Source organism: Pseudophryne corroboree, chromosome 6 (assembly GCF_028390025.1).
Source record: "Pseudophryne corroboree isolate aPseCor3 chromosome 6, aPseCor3.hap2, whole genome shotgun sequence".
Taxonomy (NCBI): Eukaryota; Metazoa; Chordata; class Amphibia; order Anura; family Myobatrachidae; genus Pseudophryne; species Pseudophryne corroboree.
Genome location: NC_086449.1, coordinates 426,757,330 through 426,783,164, shown reverse-complemented (window position 1 = coordinate 426,783,164; position 25,835 = coordinate 426,757,330). Strand labels below are relative to the sequence as shown.

At 44.2% G+C, this 25,835-nt stretch overlaps 1 long non-coding RNA gene across 2 annotated transcripts in view; it reads left to right on the top strand.

Moving 5' to 3' along the window:
* Window positions 1–18,494, top strand: part of LOC134932516 (uncharacterized) — an 86,729-nt gene extending 68,235 nt beyond the window's left edge. Inside the window, exon 4 of one of the 2 annotated variants that reach the window (XR_010179377.1) lies at window positions 18,318–18,494. This is a non-coding gene — a long non-coding RNA (uncharacterized LOC134932516). Of the gene's footprint in view, window positions 1–140; window positions 684–18,317 lie in introns of those variants that run through there. The other variant, XR_010179376.1, reaches the window with a different exon arrangement.
* Window positions 18,495–25,835: the final 7,341 nt, after the last annotated feature.

The following is a 25,835-nucleotide window of genomic DNA, read 5'->3' as shown; positions in this document are numbered from 1 at the left end:
GGGAAGCGTTTGTACTGCTAGCGATGTTTTTACCTCAGGCCAGTATAATCCTAAAGTGCGGGAAGATGTGCCATGACAGGGGGCGGAGCTTCTCCTCAGAGCGAATCCAGTAGCTCACCAGTGTCATTTTCTCCCTACAGATCCTACACAGAGACGCTGACAGGGAGTGCTGACCCTCCACATAACGCCAGCTATCCTTTGCGGTACCAGGGGGTTATAGAATGGGGGGGAGAGTGTTAGTCACTATTTTACACTATGTAGTCTATTAAGGTTGCACAGTCAACCCAAGGCTTTTATGATATAACTGCCTACTGGGGCGCTGTGTGGGTACTGGCTCCATTAACTCTGTGCCTCTCTGAAGGTACTTGGGGGAAACTGTGTCTGACATTTTCCTGTGTGTGTACATATTTCTCACATTACCATGTCCAGGGACTCTGTGTCTTGTGCTGCAGTGTATGTATCTTACCCAGAGGAATCCATTCCATGTACTCAGGAATGTTAAGTCATGTCTCAGCCTTCTGAATCCGAACCGTTGTGGGTGGCTTCAATTAAGGGAATGATATCCCAGATTTCATCTAGAATAGCTCATAATGAGACTGAAACTCAGGTTTTGAAAATATCTGTAGAGGTTTTGTCTGTTTCTGTTCCCACAGCCTCCTCAAACTCCCCTGGTATATGCCCAAAGAAGCGTGCTTTTGCCCAAATTATGCAAGTCGACATGGATACCGACTCTGATACAGGAGACGGTGATGGGGATATGCGGGGGGGGGGGGGGGTGAGGCAACCCTTGCAAAGGGGGTGCAGCTCATGATTGAGGCAATTAGGGATGTGTTACACATTACTGACAAAGTACCTGAGCAGGTCGAGGAGGCTTACTATACAGACAATAAGAAAGCCTCCCTGACCTTTCTTGCGTCTAAGGAATTAAACGCATTATTTGAAAAATCCTGTGAAAACCCGTTGAAAAAATTCCAGATCCCAAAGAGGGTTCTTGTGGCTTTTCCCTTTCCTGAGGAGGATAGGAAAAAGTGGGAAAACCCCCCTATAGTAGATGCTTTGTATCTAGACTGTCTAAAAAGGTGGTTTTACCAGTCCCTTGGTCTACCTCGTTGAAAGTACCGGCAGGCTGCAAGATTGAGACTACGCTCTAATCCATATACACTGATTCAGGTGTGGCGCTAAGGCCCATTATAGCCTGTGCAGGGATTTCTAAAGCCATAGTAAAGTGGTCAGGCACATTACTAGAGGAATTAGATTCTATGGATAGAAGTGACATTGAAATGTTTTTACGTCACATACAGGATTCTGCAGGTTTCTTGGTGGAGGCCATGAAGGACCTGGGTCATCTGAATGCAGGGACGTCTTCCACGGCTGTCTCGGCACGCAGGGGACTCTGGCTGCGCCAATGGTCTGCAGACGCGGAATCCAAGAGAAGTGTGGAGAACCTACCCTTCACAGGTCAGGCTCTATTTGGGGAAGCTTTGGATGCGTGGATCTCCACGGCAACCACGGGTAAGTCAACCTTTCTTCCCTCAGCCACTTAGACACAGAAGAAATCTTTTTCTGCATCTACAATGCAGTCCTTTCGAACCACAAAGGTTAAGAAGTCCAAAAGCCTTACCACTTTCTTCAGAGGTGGTCGGGGGAAATCCAGAAAACCTGCACCTGCAGGTTCCCAGGAACAGAAGCCTGGCTCTGTTTCCTCAAAATCCTCAGCATGACGGTGTACCTCCCAGCCTGGGGAGCGGGCAGGTAGGAGCGAGACTCAGACTTTTCAGTCTCGTCTGGGTATCTTACTGCCTGGATCCCTGGGTACAGGATATTGTGTCCCAGGGGTACAGACTAGAATTTCAAGAGCTCCCACCTCACAGATTCTTCACATCAGGCTTACCTGCTTTGCTGACAGAAAGGGCTATCCTACAGGAAGCCATTCAAAAATTAGAAAGGGCAAATGTCATTGTTACGGTTCCATCTCATCTGGAAAGCAAGGGTTACTATTCAAATCTATTTGTGGTACCGAAACCGAATGGTTCGGTCAGACCAATTTTGATCCTGAAGTCGTTAAACCCTTATTTGAGGGAATTCAAGTTCAAATGGAGTCTCTGAAAGCGGTGATCTCAGGTCTTGAGAAGGCGGAATTCCTGGTATCCCTGGATATCAAGGATGCGCACCTTCACATTCCGATCTGGCGCCTCACCAGGCTTGTCTAAGATTTGCACTGCTGGACTGTCATTATCAGTTCCAGGCACTGCCATTCAGCCTCTCCACAGCACAGAGGGTGTTCACCAAGGTGATGGCAGAGATGATGGTACTGCTCCTCAGACGGGGAGTGAACATAATTCCATATCTGGACGATCTGCTGATAAAGGCGTCGTCCAGGGAGAGATTGTTTCAGTCCATTGCTCTCACGACTCGACTGTTCAGGGATCATGGATGAATCCTGAATCTTCCAAAATCACATTTGGAGCCGACAAGGAGATTGTCTTTCCTGTTGATGATCCTTGACACGTAAGTGCAGAGGGTGTTTCTACCGGTGTAGAAGGCGTTGGTGATGCAAACAGTGGTCCGGGTATCGGTTCATCAGTGCATTCGCCTTCTGGGGAAGATGTTTGCCTCCTACAAAGCTCTGCAGTAAGGAAGATTTCATGCACGGTCCTTCCAACTGGATCTCCTGGACAAGTGGGGGTAAATTTACTAAGGTGGGAGATTTTTAGAACTGGTGATGTTGCCCATAGCAACCAATCAGATTATATCTATTATCTGCTAGAAGCAGCTAGATAAATGGTAAGTAGAATCTGATTGGTTGCCATGGGCAACATCACCAGTTCTAAAAATCTCCCACCTTAGTAAATTTACCCCATGGTCGGGATCTCACCTGCACATGCAGCAGAGAATACAGCTGTCGTCGAAAGCCAGGTTTTCGCTCCTATGGTGGCTACAGACGCCTCACCTTCTCGAGGGCCGCAGGTTTGGGATTCAGAACTGGATTCTTCTAACCATGGATGCAAACCTCAGAGGTTAGGGTGCTGTCACCCAAGGCGAATCCTTCCAAGGAAGGTGGTCAAATCTGGAATCCATCCTTCCAATAAACATTCTGGAACTAAGAGCCAGTCTTCTACAAGGCGGCACATCTTCTGAAACATCAGGCCATTCAGGTTCAGTCGGACAATGTAACGACGGTGGCCTACATAGACTGACAGGGCAGAACGAAGAGCAGGGATGCAATGTTGGAGGTAACAAGGATCCTCCTTTGGGCAGAAAAGCATGCAGTGGCGCTGTCAGCAATCTTCATTCCGGGAGTGGACAACTGGAAAGCAGACTTCCTCAGCAGACACGATCTCTATCCGGGAGAGTGGGGCCTCCATCCGGAGGTGTTCACAGAGGTAACAAATCTTTGGGGTGTACCTCAAATAGACAACAAGAAGCTTCGGAGGTACCAGGTTGCAGGATCCACAGGCAGTGGCGGTGGATGCCCTTGTAATTCCGAGGGTGTTCAAGTCAGTGTACGTGTTCCCTCCACTTCCACTCATCCCAAGAATTCTAAAACTCATAAAGAAAGCAAGAGTTCAGGCGATCCTCATTTCTCCAGACTGGCCAAGGAGAGCTTGGAACGCGGATCTTCTGGAGTTACTGCTGGAAGACCCGAGGCTTCTTCGTCTTCGAGAGGACCTTCAGCAACAAGGGCCGTTGGCCTATCAAGACTTACCGCGGCTACATTTGACAGCATGGAGGTTGAACGCCAGATCTTAGCTCGGAAGGGCATTCCGATCAAGATTATTCCTACCCTGATACAGGCTAGGAAGGAAGTAACGTTTAAACATTACCATCGCATTTGGAAAAAGTATGTGTCTTGGTGTGAATCCAAGAAGTTTCCTACGATGGAGTTTCAACTTGGGCGGTTTCTACTCTTTCTGCAAGCAGGTGTGGATGTGGGCTGACGTTTGGGCTCCATAAAGGTCCAGATTTCGGCCTTGTCTATTCTCTTCCAGGAACAATTGGCTTCCCTCCCTGAGGTTCAGACTTTTTTGAAAGGGGTCCTGCACATCGAGCCTCCCTTTGTGCCTCCTACGGCACCTTGGGATCTTAACGTGGGTTGCAGTTCCTGCAATCGGATTGGTTTGAGCCTTTATAGGAGGTTGAGGTCAAGTTTCTCACTTGGAAGGCAGTCACACTGTTGGTATTAGCATCTGCTAGACGTGTGTCTGAATTGGGGGTTTTGTCCTGCAAAAGCCCCTACTTAATTTTCCACTCAAAGTCCTTGAATGTTGTGAGGGCTTTGAAGTTTTATGTGAAGAGAACTTCTCATCACAGAAAGTCAGATTCTCTCTTTGTCCTTTATGACCTAACAAGATTGGGTGTCCTGCTTCTAAGCAGACGATTTCTCACTGGATCAGGTTCAATATCCAGCATGCTTATTCTACGGCAGGATTGCCGTGTCCAAAATCTGTTAAGGCCCACTCTACTCATAAGCTGGGTTCTTCCTGGGCTGCGGCCTGGGGTGTCTCGGCTTTACAGCTTTGCCGAGTGGCTACTTGGTCAGGGTCAAACACGTTTGCTAAGTTTTACAGGTTCGATACTTTGGCCTCTGAGGACCTAAAGTTTGGTCTATCGGTTCTGCAGGAGCCTCTGCGCTCTTCCTCCTGTACTGGGAGCTTTGGTACATCCCCATGGTACTAATGTGGACCCTAGCATCCTCTAGGACGTAATCAAAAATAGGATTTTAGTTACCGGAAAAATCCTTTTCTCGTATTCCGTAGAGGATGCTGGGCGCCCGCCCGCCCAGCACTTTGTTCTCCTGCAGTTGTTACTTGGTTCGGTACTACCTTGTTACTTGGTTAAGTACTGGATTGTTACTTAGTTAAGTACTGTTGTTCAGCTGTTGCTGCATTGTTCAAGCTCGTTAGCTTGGTTTGCCTTGTTATGTATGAGCTGGTGTGAATCTCACCACTATCTGTGTATTTACTTCTCTCAACGTATGTCCTTCTCCTCGGGCACAGTTTGTAGACTGAGTCTGGTAGGAGAGGCATAGAGGGAGGAGCCAGCCCACACTATTAAACTCTTAAAGTGCCCATGGCTCCCAAGGGACCCGTCTATACCCCATGGTACTAATGTGGACCCCAGCATCCTCTACGGACTACGAGAAAAGGATTTACTATTTTCACCTTGTGGTATGTAACTCCTGACCTCTCGTCCCTTATATTTCATCCACTATAGTGGAATTAATCCACATTTCCTAAATATATTGACAGGTCCATACTGTTGGCCTCTTAAATTCTGAGTGAGTGGATTTATCCATGCCAATATGGAAGAAGTATGCCTCTAGCTCTTCCCAAGCAATTTTTGTTTTTGTGGTATGTACCAAAGTGTAAAACATACCTATAAATATATACAAAATTTGTCATTATAAAAGTTCCTGTTCTTCTTATCTTGCCCCATAGAATCACAATTCCTTACCCTTATACACAGTAGGAGTTGCCTGCTCCACCCTTTAAAATCCTATTCTAATTCTAATTGTAAAGCGCAACGGAATATGCTGCGCTATATAAGAAACTGTTAATAAATAAATAAATATTCTTGATACAAATTCATAGTTCAATCATTGATACGTATCAAATTCATATTGTGAGCCTCTCTCCTTTCATCCTGTATTCCATTTTAAATTAATATTTTAAATATTTATTTGAGTCTTTTTTTCACCCAGCGAGCCCACTCCTTGCCAGAGAATGGTATATCTGGGGGCTCTGCTGGATTCTCAGGTATAGAGAATCCTTCTACCTGAAGACAAACAAAGAGTGCGCAAGTTACTACACAGTCACCAAGTGTCCATCCATGCGGCTATGCAGATACTGGGATCAATGGGGTCGGCATTCAACATGGTGGAATATGCACAGCTCCACTCTAAGCCTCTACAGCATCTGATTCTAACCAGATGTAACGGACTAGTCCATCCGATCAGAGCCCAGTAGACAGTGCTCTTGCCGGTGGTTTGCCAGTCCCTCACCTGGATAAGGGGAGAACGTTCTGGATCTCCGATTGGATACTCCTTACCACAGACGTAGGTCTTCATGGTTGGGGTGCAGTAGTAGATCAGTACTCCTTCCATGGACATTGGACTCTAGCAGAAAGAGTATCACTGATCAATGTTCTGGAGCTATGGGCAGTTCACAGGGCTCACACTCTAGCCCATAAAGTTCTTCAAGAAAGACCGATAAAGGTCCAGTCAGTCAACACAGCTGTGGTGGCCTGCCTGAATCATCAGAGGCACGCGCAGTCAATTAGCAATGGAGGAAGTATCGCTTTCTCGGATGGGCCAAGGTAAACATTCCGGTCATCTCTGTGGTGTTCATATCGGGAGTTCTAATTTGGGAAGTGGACTTCCTCAGTCAGCACAATGTACATCCGGGAGAGTCTTCACTTCATCTGGAGGTTTTCAGATGCTGGTAGAAAGATGGGGCCTGCGGGTGTGGATCTGCTGGCCTCACGTCACAACCACAAGCTTCCAGTATACGGGTCCAGAACAAGAGGTCAAAAAGCAACATTTGTGAACGCCATGGCAGTGAAGTGGTCCACTAATTGAATTTTCCGTGAAAAAGCTAGCGGGCTTCATTAGGAATTTTCCTCCTTCGTACCTAGTGTCATTAAGTACCTTAGGCAATCCGTTCTCATAAAATGCCAGTTTACTTTTCTATGGTGGGTAAGTTATTTTTTTTTTAAATTATGGATTTATAAACTTATCCCAATTCTCTTTTGACTGACTATGTGGTAGCTAAACCCTAAATAAATATCTAGTAATTGTTTGTCATATTTAAATTAATTTTTGCTGGCTGTTTCTGGGAGTTCACTGTATCATAACTTGCCTTTTAATTATCTTAGGCCTTGTTGTTTAGTTTGATGTAAAAACAATGTAAATAAACTAAGCAATGATTATAAGATTGTGTATCACTGTTTTCATAGTTGTAGTGGTAGATATCCAAATATGTAATAATCATTAAGCAAGTACATTGATAGCAAAATATATTAGATTTCTTATATAGCCATCTTAATCGGAGTAGTTAGTGTGATCAGGGATAATCATTTATCAGAAATGTTCCTAGACTGAAGTCTAGATTCATTCCTTTTGGTGCCAATGTGTCCATTAGATATATACATTTAGCCTTTTATTTTGATATCACTATTATTTTTTTAAGTCCCTTGAAAGTCAAAAAAGAAGGAATTACCTTTTATATTGTTTTTTTTTTTAATTGTTGGAAGGTACAAATGTCAGTATAGATTTGGTGCTATCTATTTTGGTTGTATTACATCCCTGGCATCTTGTACAGTGACATAAACTAGTGTTTTTCCCTTTATCCATGTTTCCTTGCTTTCTTTGTTAAAGGATGGAATCACACAATGAACTATTGTTTCCAAAGATTCTTTGCTTTTTTATATAATATATTGTATTTTGGTAGTAACTAACTTGCCATCTGTAACACCAAGAAGAAATTGTTACAGTAAAATTTAATTCATTACTCATTACAATAATAACTCCAAAACATTTGAAAAAATACCAGTAATACTACACAAAGATGTCAAACTGGCAAATAATAATGTAAATAATGGGCATTATGTCATAAAGTCCGATTTTGCCAGAGTTGCAGGATGCCGGCCGATCTCTCACGTTTTTTTAAAGCGCCAATCATTTACAAGACATGGTTTTGCCTTGTAAATGATTGCCGTTTTAAAAAAACCTTGAATCGGCTGGCATCCCGCACCTCCAGCAAACTCGGACCCTATTACATATGCCCCAATGTGTGTAAATATTCTCCACATTTAATATATTTGTTAATAAAAATTTGCTGCATAAAAGAAATTGAATAATATTGATGGAGATTATTGAATATTAAAAATAATAATGCTTTACTAATGACTATGTCACAGTCTCCGTTCCAGTAAATTTGTTGCAAATAAAATCTGTAACAACAGTGGTGTGAAAATGTTAAAACTGGCATGTGTGCGCTTTACTGTTGTTCGGATTATGTTCACAGCACAGTCTTATTTCTACAACTGTGTTCCTATAAGATTTCAGGATTTCCCACCAGCCAGGGCTCGCTGCAGAGCCACCTCCACCCTCTGCTAAAGTTTTCATCAGCAGTGCACTGGCTACTCAGCAGTTCAGCTGTGTACTGCATGACATAAAGCATGGCATGGCTTTGTTGTACAGTAAGTTTTAGAAGGATGTCTATTTGGCACAATTTGAGGATAGGTTGTGCTGTCTCAGATTTCCTTTTGTGTGTCAGTAACAGGAAATTAAAATTTTAAGTGAATTCATTCTAGCTTGGACATTTGTTAACATTTATTGAGGCAAGGGGACAGTGTGTCCTGGAAATGCCTTGGTTGGATACTTCACTTAACCTTTTGGTCCAGATATCCAGGGTCTCCTTGAGGTTTACTCATCCACCATCCACAGCAATTTTTTGTAAGTTGCCAGACAAGCAGTAATCTCTGTGAGTAAACCTGAACACGTCCATTCCCAATAACCCCCCCCCCCTTCCCCCTCCCCCCACACACACACACTTGGGCATTATTTGTACAGAGATGTCCGCCTTATTTAGAGTTGTTTACTGTATGTTTATACAGAGTGCTATTTTTTAAATATTTCCAAGACCATTTGGGTAATCTGTTTGCAATATAAACGTGTTTATATATATATATATATATATATATATATATACTATGGGTGTAGTATGGCTGACTGGCAGTCAGCATACCGACGCCGGGATCCCGGTGGGGGGGGGGGGGAGCGAGTGCAGCAAGCCCCTTACTTATAGTGGTCAACCTAGACACTGTCGACCTAAGTCTAGTCTAACATACCACACCCGTTGTTCCATAGTCTGCAAGGTCACAGTCACCCTAGAGATAAAGTACTATTCACAGACGAGAGATGCTACTCTCTTTGACTACTTCCTAACAAAGTGTTACCATGTATATATCTGTGTAATATTTAAACTATCATAGTGAGGTATTTACAGTATATGAGAACCATAGTGATTGATCATGATTTTGTCTCAAGATGTCTCCATGGTGACAACTGACAAGCTACTCTCTTTGAGATTTAAACTGCTTGTTAAGAGCCTGATATTCTCGCCCCCATAATTACTTTTTAGAGTATTGTATATTTGTATAATTTGCTAACACAATTTTGAATAATAGCAGGATTCTTTCCACACTTTATAATTGAGCAAACAACTATTGCAACATATAAACAAATACTGTTTGATTTTATACATACCTATAGTGAGTACCTATTGTTGGATGAGGAGTCTCTTTACTCATGTTGGGAAAATTTAACATTTCCCTACTTTTTTTAATGTATACGATGAAATATTTAATTGAATATACTTACAACTATTTCTTCACACAAGTGTACGCCCCAAAATGTTTTATATATTGAATTTTTCCTTCTTGACAAAAAATAAATATGTAATTCTGGTACTGTACAATAAATGCAGATGAGCACCACCAACAAGATAAATTATATCACCTTTTAAAAGTCCAATTGATATGATAGTTGTTTTATGAACATATATACTTACTCTCTTTTTTTGTAATAATTCTGAAGCAGTTGCTTTTGTGTCTTCTGTAGAATCATCCTCCTGTTTTTTCTTTTTGTGATATGGGAAAAACCAGCAGTGCATGAGAGACCAGCACTGCTGATCTGGTGAGGACCCTTCAGTTTGGCTAGTAGTAGTGAGTGTCTCATAAGATTCAAATTGTTTACCCTTCTGTGAGAGCCTGATGCATACTTTCAGTAGTGGATAATTCAACGAAGTCCCTGGCCTGAGAAGGATATTCTTGGTCTTGCGTGTGAGTTGTGATAGTAAGCATACCCTCTAATATGACCCATTCTATTAGGTAAAAAATTCTCTGTTACTGGACTTCCTTGCCAGTGGCGACTGCTGAGATGGGGCTGCAGTGCAGTGTTTGGCAGGGTTTGTGGTGGCAATTGATCTGGCTCCCCTATTTGAATTTTGGACTGTGTTGCGGTTCCACCTCTGCAACTGTCACTGGCAAGGAAGTTGAGGAACAGAGCATTTTGTACCTAATGGAATGGGTCATGTTGGAGGGTATAAGTTTGAAAAGGGCTAATCTGGATCTCTAATGGCTAAGCCTTTTTCTGCTCTTTTGCCATGAGGATAAGTAACTATTTACTCTAGTTCACTAAAGCCTGTGCTGGTTATAGACTTATATCACTGTTAAGGCAACCAGAATTGATGAGATTGTATTCCAGGGATTAAATATGTATTACCGGCGGATGGGATGCCAGCAGTCAATATCCCGACAGCAGCATTCCGCCCGCCAGAATGCCGGCAGCGAGTCGAGCGATGAGTCCCCTTGCGGGCTCGCCATGCTACAGGCTCAGTGGCTCGCTGTGCTCACCACAAGATGTATTCCCACTCTATGGGTGTCATGGACACCCATGAGTGGGAATAGCCCTGGTGCGCTGGGATTCCGGCTGGCGACATTGTTGGCTGTTGAGATTTCGGTGTCGGTATCCTTAACGCCAGGATCCCGACAGCCGGCATTTTAACTGCATCCCTTTTCCAGAACTGCACATTGTTTAACATTTTTTTTACTTTCTTGGCCATTATATGCGAAGGCATCTAAGGTTAACATCATCACTGCTTCATAATTGGCCAATGTTCTACAACATAAACTTGTCAATGGTACCACCCGAGAGCTCTGTTGAAATGTTATATGTTTAGTAAAGGCTTCTTAAAGTTCGGCTAGGATTTGTATTTGTGTTATTCAGCCATAGCTGTGTTGTGTGAGTTCTGGTGCATATGTCAGTGGATTATCAGTGTGAGACATATACAATGGAAGAGTACACAAAGTTATATTTCTTGCTGTAGTGGTTATCTTTGCTATTATTTGAGACATGATTGCATTGTCTATTTATGTTCAATTGTGGTTGCTACCAAGCTTTATCATTCCTACTAGAGGTGTGCGCCGGGCCATTTTCGGGTTTTGTGTTCTGGTTTTGGATCTGTATCCTATTCGTGTTTTGGATCTGTATTGGTCTTGCCAAAACCGCCCTTGCAGGTTTTGGTTTTAGATCTGTATTTTTTTTTTAAATCATAAAAAGGGCAAAATAACAATTTGGGGGTGTTTTTGTTCCTGCAGTATTATTAACCTCAATAACATTAATTTCCACTAATTTCCAGTCTATTTAGAATACCTCACAGCTCACAATATTGTTTTTATCCAGTTTAGGCCAAAAGGTTGCACCGAAGCTGGATGACTAAGCTAAGCAACAGAAGTTAGTGGCAAAAACACGTGGTACATCTAGGTGTGGCACTGCAGTGGCAGACAGGATAACTATGTCAAAAAAAATGCTCCAAAGAGCACATAATGCAAAAAAAAGAAGTGCAAGATGGAATTGTTCTTGGGCCCTCCCACTCACCCTTATGTTGTATATTAAACAGGACATTCAAAGTTTAACAAACCAGTAATTGCAGGGACTGTCACTTGAGGCTGAAATTATTGGTTTGTTTGTACCCCCACAAAACAAGTTGGCAATGGGCAGTGCAGACACTGGCTTTAGTACTTTAAATAGGAACAATGTCGTCATCAGCATCCGATTCCGTTTCAGGGAACGCTTGAAGGTTTGGAGACTAGAGGAGAGTCTTATTGTATGTGGAAGGGTATTCCACAGAGTGGATGCAGCCCAATGAAAGTCCTGCAATCGTGAGTGGGAGCGAGTAATGAGTGTGGATGAGAGACGCAGATCTTGTGAAGAGCGAAGAGGTCGGGTTGGGAGATATTTTGAGATAAGCAAAGTGATGTCTATTTGGCCTATTTGGATGCTATTACTGAAATAGTTATCAACCATTCTTTCAATGGTGACAGCATCATATGCAGTGACAGTAGACATGTCAGTAATTGTGGGCAACTGCTTCAGTCCGGACCAGATGTCAAAACTTGTTCCTGACTGATCTGCATCACCGCCAGCAGGTCACTTAGGAAAATCTATTTTTTTCTTTGCAGCCGAAGTTGCCAGAGAAAATGAAGGAGGATATGTTGCCGTGTCACGTTCCGCTTAAGCTGACGCAACAGCTCTTTGCATCTTTGCAGATCTGTGCCCGTTGGAAATAAAGACACAATGTATGACTTAAACCTAGGATCAAGTACTGTCGCCAAAATATAGTGATCTGATTTTAAGAGATTGACGACCCTTGAATCCTGGCAAAGTGAATGAAGGGCTTCATCTACAAGTCCGTCATACTTAGCAGAATCACTCCATTTCAGCTCCTCCTCCTTCACTTTCTTCAGCCGCTTTTGTAAAAGCCTGATGAGGGGAATGACCTGACTCAAGCTGGCAGTGTCTGAACTAACTTCACATGTGGCAACTTCGAAGGGTTTTAGAACCTTGCACAACACGGAAATTATTCTACACTGTACTTGACTCAGGTGCATTCCCGCTCCTTTCCCTATGTCATAGGTTGATGTGTAGGCTTGAATGGCATTTTGCTGCTCCTCCATCCGCTGAAGCATATAAAGGGTAGAATTCCACCTTGTTACTACCTCTTGCTTCAGATGATGGCAGGGCAAATTCAAGAGTGTTTGCGCGTGCAGTTGCTGAATGTCAAAAATGTCCACAAATATTTGGGCCACCGACAGCATCTCCTGCACGCCCCTGTCATTTTAAAAAAAATTATGCACCACCAAATTAATTGTGTAAGCAAACCATGGGACATGTTGGAATTCGCCCAGATGTAATGCTCTTACAATATTGGTGGCATTGTCAGATATCACAAATCCCAAGGAGAGTTCAAGTGGGGTAAGCCATTGTGCAGTGATTTCCCTGAGTTTTTCTAAGAGGTTCTCAACTGTGTGCCTCTTAATGAAACCGGTCATACACAGAGTAACCTGCCTCTGAAAGAGTTGGCATTTGTGAGATGTTGCTGTTGGTGCTGCGAAAGGCAATACATCTACCCAGTGGGCTGTCACAGTCATATACTGTAGTCTTTAGTTCGCCCTGTTCCACTTGTCCACATATCCGTGGTTAAGGGGACAGTGGGTACAATGGCATTTCTGAGGACACTAGTAATAACAGTTTTTTTAATGTCCTTGTACAGGCTGGGATTTGCTTGTCTAGTGAAGTGGAATCTAGATGGGATTTGGTACCTGGAAAAACAGTACGTCAATCAACTGTCTAAATCCCACTGCACTAATGGCAGATACTGGATGCACGTCTAACACCAGCATAGTTGTTATGGCCTCAGTAATCCGCTTTGCAACTGGTTGACTGCTGTCATACTTCATCTTCCTTGCAAAGGATTGCTGAACAGTCAATTGTTTTGTTAAACTACAAGTAGTCTTCCTGGTCCCCTTCTGGGATAAAGATTGACTCCCAGCAGCAGCAGTAGGCGTAGCATTCAAGGATCCTCAGGAGGAATTGGATACAGGACTACTTCCGATCCTGATTTAGGAGGAAATTGACGATGAGGGTGTTGGTGGTGGGGATTGCAGGCGCTTGGATCCAACAGAGAAAAGGGAGCTAGGTTTCGCTGGACTGGTTACATTCTTAGCCGAAGTTTCTGAATGTGTCAACAACTTGTGATGTATGCAAGTTGTGTAACAAGGAGAAAGTTCCTAGGTGGTTACGGTCCCTACCTCTACGTCAGATGGCTAGACAGTAATTGTCCGGGTGTGTGGAGAAATAATTCCACACAGAAGAGGTGGATTTTTTTTGTCTTTTGCCCAGGCATGACAATGGGCTTTTTCATACCATGGGCAACAACTGTCTCCACTGAAGTCTTATTTAAACAATCCACACCCCCATCATCAAAATCCTCATCGTCATCATTCTCATTAGCGCCAGATACAGCAATATCCTCCTCATCCTGGTGTACTGTACTTCTACAGTGACTTCCTCAATCTCAATGTCAGCGCGTTGACTGGCGCTGTTCCTCCCAACACTTGCAGAGGACGTACAAATGGTGTAATTATTACCCACCTTTCCTGACCATTATTAAATGTGCCAAGGTGGCTTTTTTACCAATCTGTATGAAGTGCTGTCCGCGAGTAGGTCTGTGTAATGCCAAGGAAGTCTCCTGAGTTATCCCCTGGTCGAAGATTACGTCACCACATCCACACGTTAGAGAAGGTGACTCAGGTGGAGGCACTATTGAGAAAAGGAAGTACCTGAGGCACACACACAGCACATTCCTGCAAGACTCTCCAAGGAACGGAGTAATAGGATGTTACATATGCTACTATTTAGTTCTCTTTTAAAATACTGCTTAATAAAAGTATATGACAACATCCAGTCTACAGCATCTATGAGATGGTGAGAAGAATCTCCGACAGATATATTTAGTAAACAAAGAGGTTGGGAAAGGGTGTAGCTACCATAGATGCAGGGAGTGCAGCTGCCATGGGGCCCAGAGCTGTGAGGGGCTCATCTTTCCTGTCAAAGTTACATGAGTTCTATATACATTTTTCACCAATGGGTGGCACATAGAGGCCCTTTCAAACGTTTGCCTTGGGGCATACAATATATCTAGGTATGCCCATGGAACTGCTTATATTAAAGTGGTATAAAATAAACTGTAGAGCATTATAGTGTTACATAATATGAATAGGGGGCAGTTATTTATATAGCGCACATATTCCACAGTGCTTTACAGAGAATATTTGCCCATTCACATCAGTCCCTGCCCTAGGGGAGCTTACAATCTATTTTGCCTATCACATGTACACACATTCACACTAGGGTTAATTTTTGTTGGGAGCCAATTAACCTACAAGTATATTTTTGGATTGTGGGAGGAAACCAAAGTACCCAGAGGAAACTCACGCAAGCATGAGAAGAATATACAAGCTCCACACAGGTTCATGGTGGGAATCGAACCTTTGACCTCAGTGCTGTGAGGCAGTAATGCGAACTATTAGACTGTCCGTGCTGCCACAGTAATGTGGCATAACATGAACTGGAGACACCGTATGTCATAATGTGAATTGGGGGTACTGTGTTGCATAATGCATACCTCCCAACTTTCTAAGGACACAGATGCGTGCCTAAGACCCAAAAGTAGTGGGCATGGCCTCATGACTATGGGTGTGGCCTCGTGGAAAATACAATTTTTGCCATATGGGTTCATAAACAGCGCACTGTGAGCTGCTGCACCCAGACCCTCTCTCATGGTGAAAAGATGCTGTATGCATGCATACAGCGTAAATTTTCCACTGATGGGTGAGAGAGGTCTCACAACTGCCCAACCCCAACCTCCCCCTCCCCCCCCCCCCCCCCCCAACATGGGACACTGCGACCCACGGGTGGGACAGCGGGACAGTTCCAGAAATACAGGATTGTCCGGACAATATCGGGACAGTTGGGAGGTGTGCATAATATGTACTGGCAGCCCTGAATGGCCTGAAATGTAATATAATGTGAACTGGGACACTGCTATGGTTCATACTATGGGGCATTACATTAACAACTGCTGCAGTGGATGGGAAACAAAAGTTCTTAAAGGGTTATAATTCCAAAGTAGGTCATTATTTTTTACTTTGCATAGTTAACCTCTTAACAAACAGCTATACTGTACATGGGTTCAGTTTTCCTTTTAACTATAATACTTTTTTCAGCCCTAAGTAAATTTATTTCACATACTTACATCCAGGGGATCCCCAGTAAATGTGTTATCCATATTTTTGCAAATCTGTCCTGACATTTCTTAGACCTCAACAGGGAATTATTGAACAGTTTGTGGCAGGATATGTTTGCTCTTAGCATAGAATAGCAAATATAAAAAAGTTGTCAAATACAGTGAGCATTCACATATTCACTGATGCATAGATTACATACTTTAGCATCCATGACAGATCTAGCAATAACAATAACAACTAGGGGAGTTTTAATAGAGTAGCTGACCCGTGTGCAGTTTCGGTCGTGGGCCCCCTCCTCTCCAGCAGCAGTAGACTCTGGCATAATGCCAGAGTCTACTGCGCATGCGCAAGTCTCCGGGAACAGGGCACCCATAAGTGATTTCTGTCCGCAGTGCAGGGCCGCCTTCGCGGGACTCCGGTGGGGTAAGTATAATATATGGGTGCAATGTGGGCCTCCCTGGACCCAGGGGCCCATGTGCACCTCGCACACTGCACCCATTATAAAAGCCCCTATGATAACAGCATTTTTTTGTTTTCAAACACTGAAGCAAGCAGTGTAGTGAGAGGAATATTTAATCTTCAATATTTACACACTAGATGGCAGCGTTGCCACAAATAAATGCATGCAATGAGCTCATAATTCTTCACATATAAATTATTATTATTTTTACTAGCTAGTGCACTTGTATAAAAGGAAAGAGGTTCTGAGTAAAAATGTCAATTAATTTATGCATTATCATTAATGCATAAAAAACTGCCTGAAATATATGGGTAATGTATATTCCCTATTTAACTCATATATGAATAAATGAGTGTTTAATGTTCATTTGTAATTTGTTAATAATTTATTGTGACATCATATTTTGTTTTAGTGTTAAAAGCTTGTCACAGCATCAGCAGACATTTTGTGTGAACCAATCCAATATTCATTACGAAGCTTATTAAATCCACTGTACCAAATAACAATGAAGAATTTTATGAATAATATCGATGAAGCATTAATTTTTTCATTTATTTTGTATCCTCATTTATTACCAACAGTATATCCTTGTTGTATCCAACCGTATATCCTTTATTAGAAATGACAGTAAAAACTCAACAACAAAAAATTGTATTGATACTGGGGGTCATTCCGAGTTGATCGCTCGCTAGCAGTTTTTAGCAGCCGTGCAAACGCATAGTCGCCGCCCACGGAGGAGTGTATTTTCGCTTTGCAGGAGTGCGAACGCCTGTGCAGCAGAGCGCCTGCAAACACATTTTGTGCAAAACAAGACCAGCACTGTAGTTACTTATCCTGTGTGATGATTGCTGCGACGAGTGACACGGTAATGATGTCAGATACCCGCCCAGCAAACGCCCGGCCACGCCTGCGTTTTTCCAAACACTCCCAGAAAACGGTCAGTTGACACCCATAAACGCCCTCTTCCTGTCAATCTCCTTGCGTTCGGCTGTGCGATTGGAATCGTCGCTAGAACCAGTGCAAAACCACAAAGGACTTCGTACCAGTAGACGCGCGTTCTTATTGCGGTGCATACGAATGCGCAGATTAGCTGTTTTTTTCACTGATCGCTACGCAGCGAACAATGGCAGCTAGCGATCAACTCAGAATGACCCCCATAGTACTTCTTGGTGTGCAGGGGACAACTTTTTTATGTAATTTCCTTGTTTAGAATAACCACTTCCTTTCATGCACCTGGAAAGTGTTACTAAATTGATTGAGCAGCTTCCATTTTATGACTGTTCTGAGAGGTATAGATGGTATCAGCATTTGGAGGGCATGCTGGTTCTTTTAGTGCCATTTGGAGGATCTAGGGATTACACCAGGTCAAGTTAGATATATTTAGGTATGTGCTATTATCATGTAGCATAACACAGCAATTATATGACCCAGAGTGGGTTGTATTATCATGTCGCATTAGGGACCACCAGTATAGGAGAAGCCTTGACGAGGCCTGGTGGCTTAACCATATCTTTGCAAACATATAGTATGTAACTAAGATCTCTGAATTTTCTATTAGTAGGTAGTGTTAAATTCTTATTGCTGATAATTGTTGGTGTGCAGGGGGAAACCTTTTTTATTTGTTTCTTAGACCTCAACAAGGAATAATTGAACAGTTTGTGCCAGAATATGTCTGTTGTTAGCATATAATAGCAGAATAGATTACAATATGCCACCATGACGTTTTTTGCTTGCAGTGCTGGCAAATGAAATTTGTTCATACAGCAGATAGGGAGGCCACCGTTTTGTTTTATAGAAAAGTTGACCAATACAATGAACATTCACATATTCACTGATGCATATATTTATAAACTAATAACATCAAGCATAATTTTTTTTTTTAACACTGAAGCAAGCAGTGTAGAGAGGAAAATTTAATTTTGAATATTTACACACTAGGTGGCAGTGTTGCCACAAATAAATGCATGCAATGCCCTTATACTGTAAGTCTCAGCTTATAAATCATTCTTATTATTAGTGTATTTGTTGAAAACTAAAAAGATTCTGAGTAAACACCTCATTTTATGTATTATCGTTAATACACATAAAACTGGCTGAAATATATTTGGATAATGTATATTCCTAATCAATAATGAATAGGTAAATGTTTAATGTTCATTTGTAAATGTTATTAATTTTATCATAACATTATTATATTTTGTTTTAGTGTTAAGATCTTCTCACGGCAGCAGCAGACATTTTGTGTAAACCAATATTCATTATGAAGCTTATTGAGAAGAGTATCCAATTATCTGCCAAGAAACATCGGGAGCGAAAAACAGACATTTTCTGCATTTTTCCCAATGATTCTCTGAATTTTTTTTCCGGGCAATCGTATTAAGTCGGCCGAAAATAAATAAATAAATAAATAAATTCATTATTTCCCAAAAACATACAGATTCAGTGAAAACTGTGTGTTTTCGCCAACTGTTTTCAGGGATTTGGTTTCGCCTGCCTAAGGCAATCCCTGATAAACCACAGCCCCTGCTGATTTATTGAGGCTAATTGGATAGCCCCCTGCAAGATAATTACCCGCTGTAAAAATGAGCAAAGGACATAACCAAACATTGCAGATGTATCCAATCAGTTAGGCCTAACTGCCCATACAAATTAAAATTATAAACAGGGTATAAACATAACAAGTTGGCCAGGGATACAGGGAAGGAATTAAGAAAAAAATAGTGGATGTGGGAAACAACAGGACCTAGTCTACTATGGTCACTGAAGAGTTGAGAACTAAGGACTGAAATTTCTCTTTAGTATTATAGAAATCTGGGCTTTTCAGATAAGTATTTTGTAGCCTCATGAGCTTGATCCAGCTGTGCAGCCTCAGTGTCACGCCTGAGGGTTGGATTTGGCTCGGATAGGAGTTTTTCGGGTGGAGATGGCTTAGAAGAAGTGCGAGTGAAGCGAGGCTTTTACCAGGCTTTGCACATGAAACTTTAAATTAGGCAGATACTCCAAAGGTAAACGAAACATGAGCAATACTTTAAACCTGAATAGAACAGTAACAGACTGAAGTGCTGACAGGGCTCGGTCCGGAATGATGACACTGGAGAAGTCCTTAAAAGATGCAGGTGTAATGGCAGATACACTTGGTACTTGAAAATCACCAAACTGGAACTGGATCAAAGCAAATACTGAATATGTAAGAGCTCAGCACAGAGCTGTTACTTCCTGAGAAGAGACTGTTGTACTGACTGCCTGATGTCAGCAGGAAATCACTTTTACCCAATGGTGCTCAGAGATGGGTGCTGCGATCAGCTGGCTGGAAGGGGCTCCAAGATTGGATCAGCTGACAGAATCCAAGATAGCAGTGTCCCAGGTCCGATTTTGGAGGAAACTCTGGATGAAGCCCAAACACCAGGAAGCAAACATCATAGAGGATAATGCTGTGACAGAGGACAACAGCAGCAAACACAGTCCAGCGCGATCACAGACTGCAGCAGCTGGATCCCTGCTTAAACCAGGAGCGATGTATGGAAGCAGCGCAACCAGCCCTCTGCGCCAACCAGGACAAACATTGCAAAGGTAAGAATTTTTTTGTACTCCGGAGCGTGACAGCTTCTGCTCTTCAATGCTGGTGCATCGGTAGGGTCAGATTGATATCACTTTAGAAAGTTAAAGTGATTACAGTCACAAATTGTGTAGTACACTGTGAAAGTGCTGATTATTTATCATGTCTAAGAGCGGCAAAGGTGACGAGGGTACACTCACAGCAACACCAACACTCATATCATGTTTGTCTTGCAGGATATGGTACAGGATGGTCTATGTGTAAATTGTTTTGCGTTTCAGCAGATTACAAGGCAGATCCCTGTTCAACGTCAAGTACAGATAGATCCACGTTGGGCGATGTTTGCACAGACCTTGTCCAGTATAGCTGAACGGGTAATTCCTACAGCTTCGCTACCAGGAATGGGGTACACTAATAACCCATACATGCAGCTCCCTACTTACGGTATATCTTTTCCCTCACCAGCTTCTCCAAAGAGAGAAGCTGATAAACCTAGTGTAAGTAAACCGTTAACTTCTCAAGCTACACAGGATGATTCATCGGACGATGAAAGCTCTATATACTCTACTATGGCATACAAGGAACAAGTAGAAGGTCTCAGCTCAGTGGATATAGCTGAGCTAATTAGAGCAATAAATGCCATTTTATCCTTAGAGGATTCAGCAGAGCCTGTGTTAAAAACCAAGGCACCTGTATTTAAATGGCCCAAAGCAGGTAAGACTGAGTTTCCAGGGTCAGACCAGATAACGGAAATCATGGTAGAGGCTTGGGCTACACCCAGTAAAAAATATAGAATTCCCAAAAAAATGGGATTCCAATTATCCTTTTCCAGCTGGGGACTGTTTAAAAGGGGAAATGGCTCCCAAAGTAGATACGCATGTCATTCGATTAGTTCAAAAATCTATATTGCCTTTGCCATCAACGTCATTGGATGATGTCACGGATAGGAGAGTGGATGGTTTTCTGAAAACCATATTTCTCTGACGTCCTAAGTGGATGCTGGGACTCCGTAAGGACCATGGGGAATAGCGGCTCCGCAGGAGACTGGGCACAACTAAAGAAAGCTTTAGGACTACCTGGTGTGCACTGGCTCCTCCCACTATGACCCTCCTCCAGACCTCAGTTAGGATACTGTGCCCAGAAGAGCTGACACAATAAGGAAGGATTTTGAATCCCGGGTAAGACTCATACCAGCCACACCAATCACACCGTTTAACTCGTGATACTATACCCAGTTAACAGTATGAAATATAACTAAAGAAAGCTTTAGGACTACCTGGTGTGCACTGGCTCCTCCCACTATGACCCTCCTCCAGACCTCAGTTAGAATATTGTGCCCGGCTGAGCTGGATGCACACTAGGGGCTCTCCTGAGCTCCTAGAAAAGAAAGTATATTTTAGGTTTGTTTTTTTTTCAGTGAGATCTGCTGGCAACAGACTCACTGCTACGAGGGACTAAGGGGAGAAGAAGCGAACCTACCTGACTGGAGATATTTTGGGCTTCTTAGGCTACTGGACACCATTAGCTCCAGAGGGATTGAACACAGGACCCGACCTCGATCGTTTGGTCCCGGAGCTGCGCCGCCGTCCCCCTTACAGAGCCAGAAGCATGAAGATGGTCCTGGAAATCGGCGGCAGAAGACTTCAGTCTTCAACAAGGTAGCGCACAGCACTGCAGCTGTGCGCCATTGCTCCTCATGCACACCTCACACTCCGGTCACTGATGGGTGCAGGGCGCTGGGGGGGGGGGGGGGGGGGGCGCCCTGAGCAGCAATATGAATACCTTGGCTGGCAAAAAATCACAATATATAGTCCCAGAGGCTATATATGTGATAAATACCCCTGCCAGAATCCATGAAAAAAGCGGGAGAAAAGTCAGCCGAAAAAGGGGCGGGGCTATCTCCCTCAGCACACTGGCGCCATTTTTTCTTCACAGTGCAGCTGGAAGACAGCTCCCCAGGCTCTCCCCTGTAGTTTTCAGGCTCAAAGGGTTAAAAAGAGAGGGGGGGCACTAAATTTAGGCGCAATATGTGTATACAAGCAACTATTGGGGGAAAAATCACTCAGTTATAGTGTTAATCCCTGCATTATATAGCGCTCTGGTGTGTGCTGGCATACTCTCTCTCTGTCTCCCCAAAGGACTTTGTGGGGTCCTGTCCTCAGTCAGAGCATTCCCTGTGTGTGTGCGGTGTGTCGGTACGGCTGTGTCGACATGTTGGATGAGGAAGGTTACGTGGAGGCGGAGCAGAGGCCGATAAATGGGATGTCGCCCCCTGTGGGGCCGACATCAGAGTGGATGGATAGGTGGAAGGTATTAACCGACAATGTCAACTCCTTACATAAAAGGCTGGATGACGTAACAGCTGTGGGACAGCCGGCTTCTCAGCCCGTGCCTGCCCAGGCGTCTCAAAGGCCATCAGGGGCTCAAAAAACGCCCGTTACCTCAGATGGCAGACACAGATGTCGACACAGAGTCTGACTCCAGTGTCGACGAGATTGAGACATATACACAATCCACTAGGAACATCCGTTGCATGATCTCGGCAATGAAAAATGTGTTACACATTTCTGACATGAACCCAAGTACCACATAAAAGGGGTTTTATGTTTGGGGAGAAAAAGCAGCCAGTGTTTTGTTCCCCCATCAGATGAGTGAATGAAGTGTGTAAAGATCCCCCGATAAGAAACTGGTAATTTCTAAAAAGTTACTGATTGCGTACCCTTTCCCGCCAGAGGATAGGTCACGTGGGGAGATATCCCCTAGGGTGGATAAGGCGCTCACACGTTTGTCAAAAAAGGTGGCACTGCCGTCTTAGGATACGGCCACTTTGAAGGAGCCTGCTGATAAAAAGCAGGAGGCTATCCTGAAGTCTGTATATACACACTCAGGTACTATACTGAGACCTGCAATTGCCTCAGCATGAATAGTGCTGCTGCAGCGTGGTCTGATACCCTGTCAGATAATATTAATACCCTAGACAGATAATATTTTGCTAACATAGAGCATATTAAAGACGTTGTCTTATATATGAGGGATGCACAGAGGGATATTTGCCGGCTGGCATCCAGAATTAAGGCAATGTCCATTCTGCCAGGAGGGTATTAGAGACCCGGCAGTGGACAGGTGATGCTGACTTTAAAAGGCACATGGAGATTCTGCCTTATAAGGGTGAGGAATTGTTTGGGGATGGTCTCTGGGACCTTGTATCCACAGCAACAGCTGGGAAGAAAAATTTTTACTTCAGGTTTCCTCACAGCCTAAGAAAGCACCGTATTTTCAAGTACAGTCCTTTCGGCTTCAGAAAAGCAAGCGGGTCAAAGGCGCTTCCTTTCTGCACAGAGACAAGGGAAGAAGGAAAAAGCTGCACCAGACAGCCAGTTCCCAGGATCAAAAATCTTCCCCCGCTTCCTCTGAGTACGCTAGGGCTCCACAGGTGGAGACAAGTGCGGTGGGGGCGCGTCTCGGGAACTTCAGGGACCAGTGGGCTTGCCCACAGGTGGATCCCTAGGTTCTGCAAGTAGTATCACCGGGATACAAGCTATAGTTCGAGGCGACTCCCCCTCGCCGTTACCTCACATCAGCCTTGCCTGCTGCCCTCGGAGAAAGGGAGGTAGTACTGGCGGCAATTCACAAGCTGTACTTCCAGCAGGTGAAATCAAGGTACCCCTCCTTCAACAAGGCCGGGGTTACTATTCCAAAATGTTTGTGGTACCGAAACCAGGCGGTTCGGTGAGACCCATTCTAAAATTGAAATCCTTGAACACTTATATACGAAGGTTCAAGTTCAAAATGGAATCGCTCAGGGCGATTATTGCAAGCCTGGAGAATTTCATGGTATCACTGGACATCAAGGATGCTTACCTGCATGTCCCTATTTACCCTCCTCACCAGGAGTACCTCAAAATTGTGGTACAGGATTGTCATTACCAATTCCAGATGTTGCCGTTGGTCTGTCCCCGGCACCGAGGGTATTTACCAAGGTAATGGCCGAAATAATTATCCCGTACTTGGACGATCTCCTTATAAAGACGAGGTCCAGGGAGCAGTTGTTCGTCGGAGTAGCACTATCTCGGGAAGTGCTACAACAGCACGGCTGGATTCTGAATATTCCAAAGTCGCAGCTGGTTCCTACGACGCGTCTACTGTTCCTGGGTATGGTTCTGGACACAGAACAAGAAAAAAGGGTTTCTCCCGGAGGAGAAGTCCAAGGAGTTGTCGTCTCTAGACAGAGACCTCCTAATACATATACAGGTGTCGGTGCATCAATGCACGCGAGCCCTGAGAAAGATGGTAGCTTCTTACGAAGAAATTCCATTCGGCAGGTTCCATGCAAGGATCTTCCAGTGGGATCTGTTGGACAAGTGGTCCGGGTCGCATCTTCAGATGCATCGGCGGATAACCCTGTCTCCAAGGGCCAGGGTGTCGCTGTTGTGGTGGCTGCAGAGTGCTCATCTTCTAGAGGGCCACAGATTCGGCATACAGGACTGGGTCCTGGTGACCACGGATGCCAGCCTTCGAGGCTGGGGGGCAGTCACACAGGGAAGAAACTTCCAAGGACTATGGACAAGTCAGGAGACTTCCCTACACATAAATATTCTGGAACTAAGGGCCATTTACAATGCCCTAAGTCAGGGTTAGACCCCTGCTTCAACACCGGCCGGTGCTGATCCAGTCAGACAACATCACGGCGGTCGCTCATGTAAACCGACAGGGCGGCACAAGAAGCAGGATGGCGATGGCAGAAGCCACAAGGATTCTCCGATGGGCGGAAAATCATGTGTTAGCACTGTCAGCAGTGTTCATTCCCGGAGTGGACAACTGGGAAGCAGACTTTCTCAGCAGACACGACCTCCACCCGGGAGAGTGGGGACTTCATCCAGAAGTCTTCCAAATGATTGTACACCGTTGGGAAAGGCCACAGGTGGACATGATGGCGTCCCGCCTCAACAAAAAGCTAAAAATATATTGCGCCAGGTCAAGGGACCCTCAGGCGATAGCTGTGGACGCTCTGGTAACACCGTGAGTGTACCAGTCGGTGTATGTGTTCCCTTCTCTGCCTCTCATACCCAGGGTAATGAGAATAATAAGAAGGAGAGGAGTAAGAACTATACTCATTGTTCCGGATTGGCCAAGAAGAGCTTGGTACCCAGAACTCCAAGAAATGATCTCAGAGGACCCATGGCCTCTGCCGCTCAGACAGGACCTGCTGCAGCAGGGGGCCTGTCTGTTCCAAGACGTACCGCGGCTGCGTTTGACGGCGTGGCGGTTGAACCCCGGATCCTGAAGGAAAAGGGCATTCCGGAGGAAGTTATCCCTACGCTAATTAAAGCTAGGAAAGAAGTGAACGCAAACCATTATCACCGCATATGGCGGAAATATGTTGCGTGCTGTGAGGCCAGGAAGGCCCCAACGGAGGAATTTCAGCTAGGTCGATTTCTGCACTTCCTACAGTCAGGGGTGACTATGGGCCTAAAATTGGGTTCCATTAAGGTCCAGATTTCGGCTCTATCGATTTTTTTCCAAAATAGAACTGGCTTCACTGCCTGAAGTTCAGACTTTTGTTAAGGGAGTGCTGCATAGTCAGCCCCCATTTGTGCCTCCAGTGGCACCGTGGGATCTCAACGTGGTGTTGGGTTTCCTGAAGTCGCATTGGGTTGAGCCACTTAAATCCGTGGAGCTAAAATACCTCACGTGGAAAGTGGTCATGCTGTTGGCCTTGGCGTCGGCCAGGCGTGTATCAGAATTGGCGGTTTTGTCATGCAAAAGCCCTTATCTGATTTTTTTATATGGATAGGGCGGAATTGAGGACTCGTTCCCAATTCCTTCCTAAGGTGGTATCAGTTTTTCATGTGAACCAACCTATTGTGGTGCCTGCGGCTACTTGGGACTTGGAGGATTCCAAGTTACTGGACGTAGTCAGGGCCCTGAAAAATATATGTTTCCAGGACGGCTGGAGTCAGGAAAACTGACTCGCTATTTATCCTGTATGCACCCAACAAGCTGGGTGCTCCTGCTTCTAAGCAGACTATTGCTCGCTGGATCTGTAGCACGATTCAACTTGCACATTCTGCGGCTGGACTGCCGCACCCTAAATCTGTAAAAGCCCATTCCACGAGGAAAGTGGGCTCTTCTTGGGCGGCTGCCCGAGGGGTCTCGGCTTTACAAATT